This window comes from Galendromus occidentalis, unplaced genomic scaffold (assembly GCF_000255335.2).
Source record: "Galendromus occidentalis unplaced genomic scaffold, Mocc_1.1 scf7180000075389, whole genome shotgun sequence".
NCBI lineage: Eukaryota > Metazoa > Arthropoda > Arachnida > Mesostigmata > Phytoseiidae > Galendromus > Galendromus occidentalis.
In genome coordinates this window covers 696,258-705,147 of record NW_003803379.1, presented here as the reverse complement: position 1 = coordinate 705,147, position 8,890 = coordinate 696,258, and the positions used below count along the sequence as shown (strand labels likewise).

General features: G+C 52.2%; 1 long non-coding RNA gene across 3 annotated transcripts; it reads right to left on the bottom strand.

Moving 5' to 3' along the window:
* Positions 1-3,580: 3,580 nt before the first annotated feature.
* LOC100904973 (uncharacterized) lies at positions 3,581-7,857 on the bottom strand. 3 transcript variants are annotated; one of them, XR_001951240.1, is made up of 4 exons: positions 7,834-7,857; positions 7,414-7,511; positions 3,849-4,084; positions 3,581-3,719 (listed from the first exon to the last, which is right to left on the bottom strand). It is a non-coding gene; the product is annotated as an uncharacterized LOC100904973 (long non-coding RNA). The 3 variants fall into 3 exon arrangements; XR_001951243.1 differs by lacking the exon at positions 7,834-7,857 and adding an exon at positions 6,896-6,905 and having other exon boundaries at positions 3,849-4,076; positions 7,414-7,436; XR_001951241.2 differs by lacking the exon at positions 7,834-7,857 and having other exon boundaries at positions 3,687-3,719; positions 3,845-4,084; positions 7,414-7,660.
* Positions 7,858-8,890: the final 1,033 nt, after the last annotated feature.

Sequence of the window (8,890 nt, the reverse complement as noted above, 5' to 3'; positions counted from 1 at the left end):
ACATCGAGTCGGGAGTCACAACGAAGAGGAGACAACGCTGCTGTCGAAAGGATATTCGGTATATCCTTCGGATGAGCTAAACCAAATAGATAGCTGTGTGGTTGACAGTCGGCAGACGCTCCATATATCCGAGAGTACCTATAATGATGACTCAACGCAACAGCTCTGGGTTCTCCCGTACCGAGAGACAATGAGCGTGGATTTCGATACACGATGCGTGGATATTTATCCTGATCCCTTGAGGATCTATCCTGCGGTCCTAACTGACTCCTGGTGATGGAATATCATGCGCATGACCTCTGTGCTCCTCCTCCTGCTGCTGCATTCTGCTAGCGAGCGTTCGGTAGCGATCGGAGGATCACTTGAACTAGGAGAGGATTCCCCAAAAATAATTTTTGTCCTCTCACTCATGTGCTGACCTCGAGGGGGCGCGTCATCTCCTTGACCCTTGCCACCGCCGAAAATCTGAGCTGGTCCCTATAGACGGAGAATTCGGGTCAGCCTATGGCTCTCCGCAAATGAGCTTCGCCGCGAAAAATGGTGAAATAAGTTCATGTACGGAAATTCCTTCGGCTCTAGCTTGAAGAGTACCGTCGATCAGTCTAGTCCCAGCATGGAGCTCTCGCATGGGACCTCGCCTGATAGTTCATTCCTCGGCTGCGCATCGCTAGCCAGCTGCTTGAGAAGGTCGTCTGGCACTTCTCCCGCTGGTGGTTCGACGGTATGTCCTAGCTAACCAAGAGTCAGTCGGGCCGACCGCCCGAGTGGCCTTACGTCCGACCTTGATCCTCGAGGGGCATCCCGCTGCCGCGCAGGCTTCGGCTGGGCGCACTTTGTCTCAGTTATCGTCTGAGGCTAACTCCCCGTTGCTGCAGTCGCTGCTCTCCGCCTCTTCTTCGCTGGTTCTATCTCTCCTCTCTCTCATTTTTCCTCGGGGGCATCTCCAGAGCTCCCTAATGGATCTAAAAACACATTGTTGGAGAAGACAAGAGGGATAAACAGCACCACCAGCCGCTGGTGAGGCGACAACAACAACGAGACACGAAAATGAGAAAGAACAACGAGTCAGCTGCTAAGACGAACCAACCGACTGCCGTCCCTCAGAGCACTTGTGTCAATTTTGATGGTCTTTCCGCGCATCTTTCTCTTGGGTACGTTGTCACGACGAGGTCGTTATCCTGCAGCAATAACCTCGAGGACAGAGGGGGCCCGGGACGCCGAGCATATTATTCGACGCGAAGCAGAACGCGAAGACGAGGAAATTCAAACCGCTTACCTCTGGTTATGGTTTTCATGCAGCGCGCGATCGGGGTATAAAACTGGGGATGAGGCTTTCCATCAGCTCTTTTTTCTTCGGCTTGCAGCTCGACAGGACTTGGTCCCGAGTTTTGAGTTCTTTCGAGATAAATATGCAGTCCTCGAATAAGTGAGTCAGTATATTTGGGATTATCGGGAAAGGCCCGCGCAGCGAAATCCGCCGTCACTACATGAGAGGAGCCATCCACGGCTTCCATCAGCCTCTATGTAGAAGAAGAGACAGGCACGAGGCAGAAGACGAATGCATATGTCGATTTTGTGTTGAGGAATGCCCATAATATAACGTATATGATACAATACATGTGAAACAATACACGTGAAATACTCAGGAGAGCTGGATTTGATCAGATCTTTACTCGGGAAGCACCGTGTACCTCCCTATCCTGGACTACAACCCAAACACACCGGAATGGTGATGAACGTCAATGTTATATTCAGGATTATCGACCGCTCGCGACTCGAACAAAAGTCAGAGCGGCGCACAGGCCTCATTCAGCGCTGTTGCGTCAGGGATCTCGTTGATTCTGCATGGAATCGTTCTCATGCTCTCATGATCTTTCACAGTATGAGACTTATTTTTCCTTCATCCCATTTTTCTGGTGCCTCACTCGATAAGAGGAATGGTCGGAGGGATATTGCGGGAAAACCCTATGCGGGACGAATCCACGGGACACCTTGTCGCAGCCCGGCAGTCACAGCAATAGACTCGGATCCTTGCGGTCGTAGGTCGAACGAAACAAAGTCAGACAGATCGAGTCCAGAAAACTCGGAAAGATGACAATATTTCCGGGACTGGATGAGCTTGAGGGAGTATCACTGAGGAAGAGGGATCGGGAGAGAATCACTGAGAAAACGAAATTTCGGCATTTGAAATCGTCTCAGGAAAATCGTCCGAAGTTAACCTCGGTTCGATTCGAGGCGTAGACCTCCTCGGGTCCTCCGTGATGGAAGTATAGCAGCATACCTCAGGGGCCGCGCCGTGGTCTTCTGTCTTTTTCTGGAATCTACGACTCCGACGTAGCGGTTGATTCTGTTGGTCTTGATTCTGGTCCCGGTGCTATCAGTTCCGTCTCCGAAAGGTCAGAATTCAGCTTCACTCCGAAGGCGTCGGTATTTCCGCGCGTTCCTGTACAACTACCATATCTTAAGATTGTTAGAGCTTCAATCATAAGTAGACAGATGCCGATGCGCTCGTCTTTACGACCCGCTCATGAGACGATAACGCTTTTACGATGCCCATTAATCGGTGTAACAAGCTCATAAGAGTTCGATCACTGTCGCCAAAATCATGCGACGTATGATCTCGTTTCTGTTCGCTCTATGATGATACTCCTTCATCTCCTCCGCAGAGATATGCATCCGGCATCAACGCTGTGGGATTTTGTCGAGCCCTTCACCCGAAGATGGCCTTCTCCTGATGCTTCCGTTCGTGGCATATGGAATATCACCGAGGAAGCGCTCCATGGGGCGGTTTCCGTGCAGCGAATCCCTTCCATACTCGGAACGCAGTTTTCCCTTAGCTAGTCGATTACTCTTGGAAGGAGGAGCCCAACGGCGTCCGCGAGTCGGCCGAGGCAATCCGGGAATCGGAACCGGAGAGGAAAAGCGATTGAACGAGAGGAGTCGGAATAATGAGAGTCACAGATGAGTGAAAGTATAGCCGTTGCACTCGTCGACGGGGTAACTTGAATAACTTACGCTACATCAGGATGACTCAGCGGAAACGTCCCTGCTGACGGGAGGCACTGACGAGAGTTTTAATGATCGAAATTCTCCGAAATTCGATATAGTGTTCGCGGCTGCGATCCCCCCTGTCCCCGAAGGGATCGTTCGATCCGCCACTCGCCTTATAGGCACAGGAGACTCGAGAGTCAGTGGCGTAGCCAGGATTTTCTTTGAGGCGGAATTCTTTCGGGCCCCTCGGGAGGTTCTGAGAATCATCAGATCTCGGTCTCATGTCGATTCACTTATATATTTATGAAATAGCTCCGCGAGCTGCAATGGTGTTTACTACAAGTCATTCGGCAGAGCGGATGAAAATTTGAATTGAAATGCCCAGATTTCTACTCTCGTAACCGTCATAGGAGCATACAGGCGTCGCCCCGGCACGGTTCGGGGAAAATTTCTATCGGAGATCAGAGGACCTCGGAAGTGATAGCGGGCTCGATACGAATCATCTCTACCCCACCGATACTACCGGATCGACTAGGTGTAACGACCGGTCGAGGGTCGAGATATGAGCCAGGAATGAATGGAGCCGGGATTTGGTAATTTTGGAGTTAAAGCTGATCCATTTATTCGGTTCGGTTCAGTTTGGGCTGAATTATTAAATTATACTTTGGCTACGCAGACTAAGTTTACTGAGCGGCAGCGAGTTCAGCCTTCTTCTTCTGGATAGCTTCCTGAAATAACCCGAGGGGATCCGTTAGATTCACGGCGAGAGCATCCGAATCCAGACGTGTCTGGATTGTAGTTGCAGTTGCCAGAGCCCCTCTGCCTTATATGGATTCAGGTTTGATTGAAATACTTACGACGGACAGGTTGATGACCTTGGCGAGGAGCTCGCGTTCGCCTTCCTCGATCTCAGCCTGGATGGCAGCGATCGAGTCTTCGATGAACTTCTTCTTCTCTTCGTCGGTCTTGTCGTCGGGGCACTCTCCCTTCTCCTTCATGGTCTCGTAGGCCTTCTTGAAGAACTCTTCGGCCTTGAGGGTAGAAGCCTCGCTGAGACCTTCGCTCTTGGCGATCTCCTTCATGATCTCATTACCTGGAGAGACGCGAAGAGAACCGTCATCGGATGAATTCGGGCCCTTGTCGAATAGTGAGAAGAACAAGGCAATCTCCGATTGCATTAATGCGTCTTCCATGTGAAAATAATGACGCGTCTTCTCGTTTCATGAGGGTGAAGAAACCGTGCCGACACATGGAAGATCGACGGAGTCGTCGCTCGTTAACTCGGTCGGACGTCGCCATCCGTGTGTTTCTGTTTTCGTGAGTGCGTTCGCGCCGCCAGGCCGTATTTGAAAGAAATGCAAAACAATGCCTACGCCTTTGTTCCAACAAGAGTCTGACGTAACCGCGCAATGTGGTCGCAGCCTGGATTGGGCCACTGTGGAGCAAGTTTTTCTATACGACGATTAACTGGTCGTGGCTAGCTCAGCTAACTCGTGGTTCGGTCAGACGATTGCCCGCACTGTTTGGAACGGGTTGCCGCGAAAGAAGGCGTCGGACCTACTCGCTCGTTATCGCGAGCCAACGGTGGGGTGACGTGGCCGGCGGTGGCGTAAGCACCGCCGCAACCTCCTTCGATAGCGGTCAGCTGGGACCTGCGGAGATCCATGGGTCTTTCTGGAACCATCGGTAACTAGCTCTTTCGGCGAACGGAACGGCTCTCTGATGGATTCCAGAGCTGGTCTGGACGACGAACTAGCCACGTAGCTAGCCTCGCAGAAAGAAAAACGTGTGCGTCCGTCCCGCCAGCCTGTGAATCAGCCCATCCGATCGTTGCAGCGGCCGCCGACCAGTGGGTCACTCTGCGCTCTGAGTTTTGTTGGAGCAGCTGTCTTGCCGACCGCTTTCGCTAGTCAACGCTGAACGTTAGGGCACTACCGACGTTCCTTCAAGAGCGAGGTCAGCCTTTTCCTGGGATGATTTTTGAAATCAAGGACGGTCTGAGCGACCTACCGATTGTCAGCCCAGCCGGTCAGCAAGTCGACTGAACTACGCGCGAAAATCCAGCGAGCCGACCAGGTCCCCGTAGGTATCCAACGACGAATCGACGCTGCCGAAATCCCACTCCAGCAGCGCAGGTAGCGTTCATTCGTCGAACAATGAGGGCCCTGGTGCTCGGTAGTACTCCGTTCAGAATTCCGACCGTTTGACGCGGACCGCCACCAGGCGAGCCGGTCGAACGGCCAACCATCCGGAGTCCCTCACAGGCGGACAGACTTATGGACGGACGGACGGGCAGACAGACGGACGAGCTGACTGACGGCCAGACAGTCATCCAGACGGTTCGTCAACAGAAAACGGAGGGTCAGCCCGCCTGCCAACCGACCGACCGGGTGGACCATATAGCGTCGGCCCGCCGCGACAGAAGAGTCACGACCCCTCTGAGCCGTGACTCAGAACTTGAATCGGACGCCGAACGCGCCGCTCCTTGGAATGGTTTTCGGAATTTCGGAAGCGATTTCCAACTCGTTCTTCGGAAGCCAGATTCCGGATCTAGATCCTTTCGCAGACAGAGAAGCTACACGTGGAGCTGTTCAGGAATTTATCATTATTTTTTTCGTCCGTATTTCTCTCCGGGTTTGTCTTGTTGAATTACTCTGGCTGTTACCGTTGGCGCCTGACAAAAGTTGTATTCATTCGCTCGACAACACCTGGAGCATCCGTTCCATAATGAACATTTTCTCTAACGATCGGTCGGCGGGCTCGTCTGACGCTTTGTCATTCGCCCGCTCGTAGCTGTGACCCGTTGGGACACGACTCGTCACTGTAATCGTCGCATGGAATCGATCCACAGCAATCAAAAATCCTCGTGTCGAAAACGGCATTCGATTTGACTCTCAGCAAGGATCAGAGGGAAATCGCACCGATCTCCATTTGGAAATCCAGCTGCTTCACGGCATGAACCGATTCCTTTCGCTTCCTCCTACTCAACTCGGATCCCTGGCATCTACCTTTTCCCCACCAGAAATATTTCCAGGAACAGCGCGGTCGGGAAAGATCTGGATGAGTAAGATCAACGTCGGCGACGCGCAAGGTGACGCGCCAACGTTGGAATTTCCCCGCAGGCCGAAAGCGTGTGCCCCGATCTGCGGGCCCCGGCACGCGATCTAACCCTTCCACGAGGACTTTCTGGTGACGTCGGGTTTCCGTTGGAAGCCCGACTTGAGCCGTCTGGGCGGTGGCCGCGTGGCTCGGCTCGCAGAGAAAAAACTCTTCTCGCTCGAGCGCGACATCTTTTGGCAAGGCGAGTGCCGTCGTAACGTCTGGGAAGTCGTAGGACCTCCCTACGGAAATTCACCGTTTTTTTCACTACTAATCGATGAGGATATGTCGACGAGGCTTCAGATCGGAAAGAGCGCCCTCGGCTCCAGACGGCACCGAGACCTTTGGCGAGATAGTGAAAACTAACTCTCTGATTCTCGCAGAATTTTCGTGAATGCGAATTCCTATTGAACTCGGTCCGACCCCTCCCCGGATTCCCTCATGACGCTGTAGAACCCATTATACTATCAGCTACGAGTAGCGGATGTCATTCTCAACTCGATTCCGTACCGATACCGCTGAAAATCCGAAATTCGACACAAATAGACTCGATGCCGTTTGGAGCCGAAGTCATTTGACAGCATTTGTGACGGGAAGCGGTGCAGTCGGAGCACAAGTGCCCTCACAAACGAGGACAAAATCGGAGCACAAGTGTCTGATGGGTGTGGCGGCGGGAGATTTACTTTCTCTCTGGGCAAACAACGGCCCATTTCCAGAGTCTACCGACCGATTCAAGGTAGAAAACTCGGTTGGACGGTAAGCACTTCTTTTCTCCGGCTCGACGGCAGCGACACGAGTTGGTAACGCTTAATTACCTACTAACGAACCGCAATGAAAAGAAATTAAAGAACGATCTTCTGAGCCGTGGCGAATCATTCGAAATGGCCGTCCTTCAGTTTGACTCGGGAAGAAGTTTCGTGTAGCAGGGGTGGAACAGACGGAGACGGAAAAGCGTGACCATCCAATGTGGGAGCACACCCCTCGAACTTAGCTACGCACGCCCGCCCGTGGTCCAGCTCTCTGATACCTCGATGAGATTGGAAAGCTACGAAGAATCCATTCAGAATTAACACATGTATTCGGAATACTATTTCAAAAGCCCCCTGGAAGATGGAAATTCCACCCAGAAGAGCGCCACGCGTACCCCGCCCAAGAGACGCTCGGGAACACGAGGTACCTCATTGACAGATGCCGGGCGCTCCGGTGTAGCGCGCCCATTTTCTCTCGAGAGAAACGTCAACCGTGTCGAATGAATATCCCGCGAGCACACTTATTTTCCGGGGACCCATGCTAACGATTCGGTTCGATTTTTCGAAAACTCACCCATCTGGACCATCTTCTGGAACTTGCAGGTGTCTTCGCAGGACATAGTTGTCGGTGGTGATCGGTTTCGAGTTGAACGTCGGAAAGAACGAGTGTCTCTGACGGCGGGGCCGGCGCGCCATCTCTTTGTATTACGCGTTGAGTCATCAACCCTCGCCTCAATGCGGCTTCTCTCCTACGACACCGCCGACAGGCAACGACGACGTCGACAACGGCAAAACTTATGCGGAGTGTCGATGGCATTGGTTTGGCTTACTCAGCTTCTCTTCTCCCTCAGGAAGCCGCTTCTCATTCATGACTTCTACGTAGATGACCGTTCCAGAAACAGCTCGACCCTATGCGAAAGAAGCCACTTCCGAGATCCAATTTGTCAGAAGCGAATTCGCCTCTCCGCGCCGAACTTATCCTCACAAGAAGTGCTTCGCCCGGTTCTGTTCCGATACCACTGCTAGAAAATTCGCGCTCACGCTGACTCATGAACTAATAACGTCGGAGGGGCCTGCTCGCCGAGATGCTCGGAGGATCGATTGGTTTACATTTGAGAAATAAACAACATAACTTGCCATCAGTCGGTGCTCCGCTAATGATTCACCGACAATGACAACGAGTCGGTGCTTTTACGAGCGCCGAAAACGGAATCTTTGGAAAAAGAGAGAGTTCTGAAAGGCGAGGCAGAATATCTTGTTTCCTTTTCTTGAATGAGCGCGTAGCGTACCGATCCCCGTTTCCGCTCCGGAACGAGCCTATGGATTCGGCGAGACCGAGCTTTCGGGGACTCACGGTCGATCTGAGAAAAAGAAGCTATCGACGTGCTCCGACGGGATCCGCTTTCGGACGGGTATGGATCTCGGATTCGGAGTACTTCCAACTATAAGTGATGGTTGAAAGAAATGACGTCGTTTAAGTAAACACATTTGTTTCGGTACATCGGCCACAATGTAGCGAGCGAGCCACAAAGCCGCTCCGTGGAGCCATGGGACGCACGCTCCGAACCTGATAATGACGAGCAATGTGCTTTCGGTCGTTGAACGAAACCTAAATCAATCGATTTCTACGATTCCCTCCTCTCCCGAATATGCATCGTTCAGGCAGATTTCCTGGTTACGCCCTATTGAAACAACGCGGCGACGTGTTGTTCGTTCTCACTCAATCAAAGAACAACTTACTGCCTTATCTGCAGCCCATAAACAAGTTGTCGATGTCGTCGTCGATCAGCTCCACCGAGGCGGTCAAGCCTGGGAAAACGGGAATCGCCAAGACGGGCTTTGGAATCAGTTTAATCTTTGCGACCCCCGTCATTGATCGTCTACGGGAGAGCGAATGAAAGGCGGTTGAGCTCAGCTTCCCCCAAACGCAGATAGTTTTTTTTTCGCCAACCGAACCGAAATTGTTAATGTGCTTGAATTCATCGGCGCGGCGTAGACGAGATTACCCAATGCCGTGGGATAGTCGGAGATTGCCGGAATCGCCCAATAAG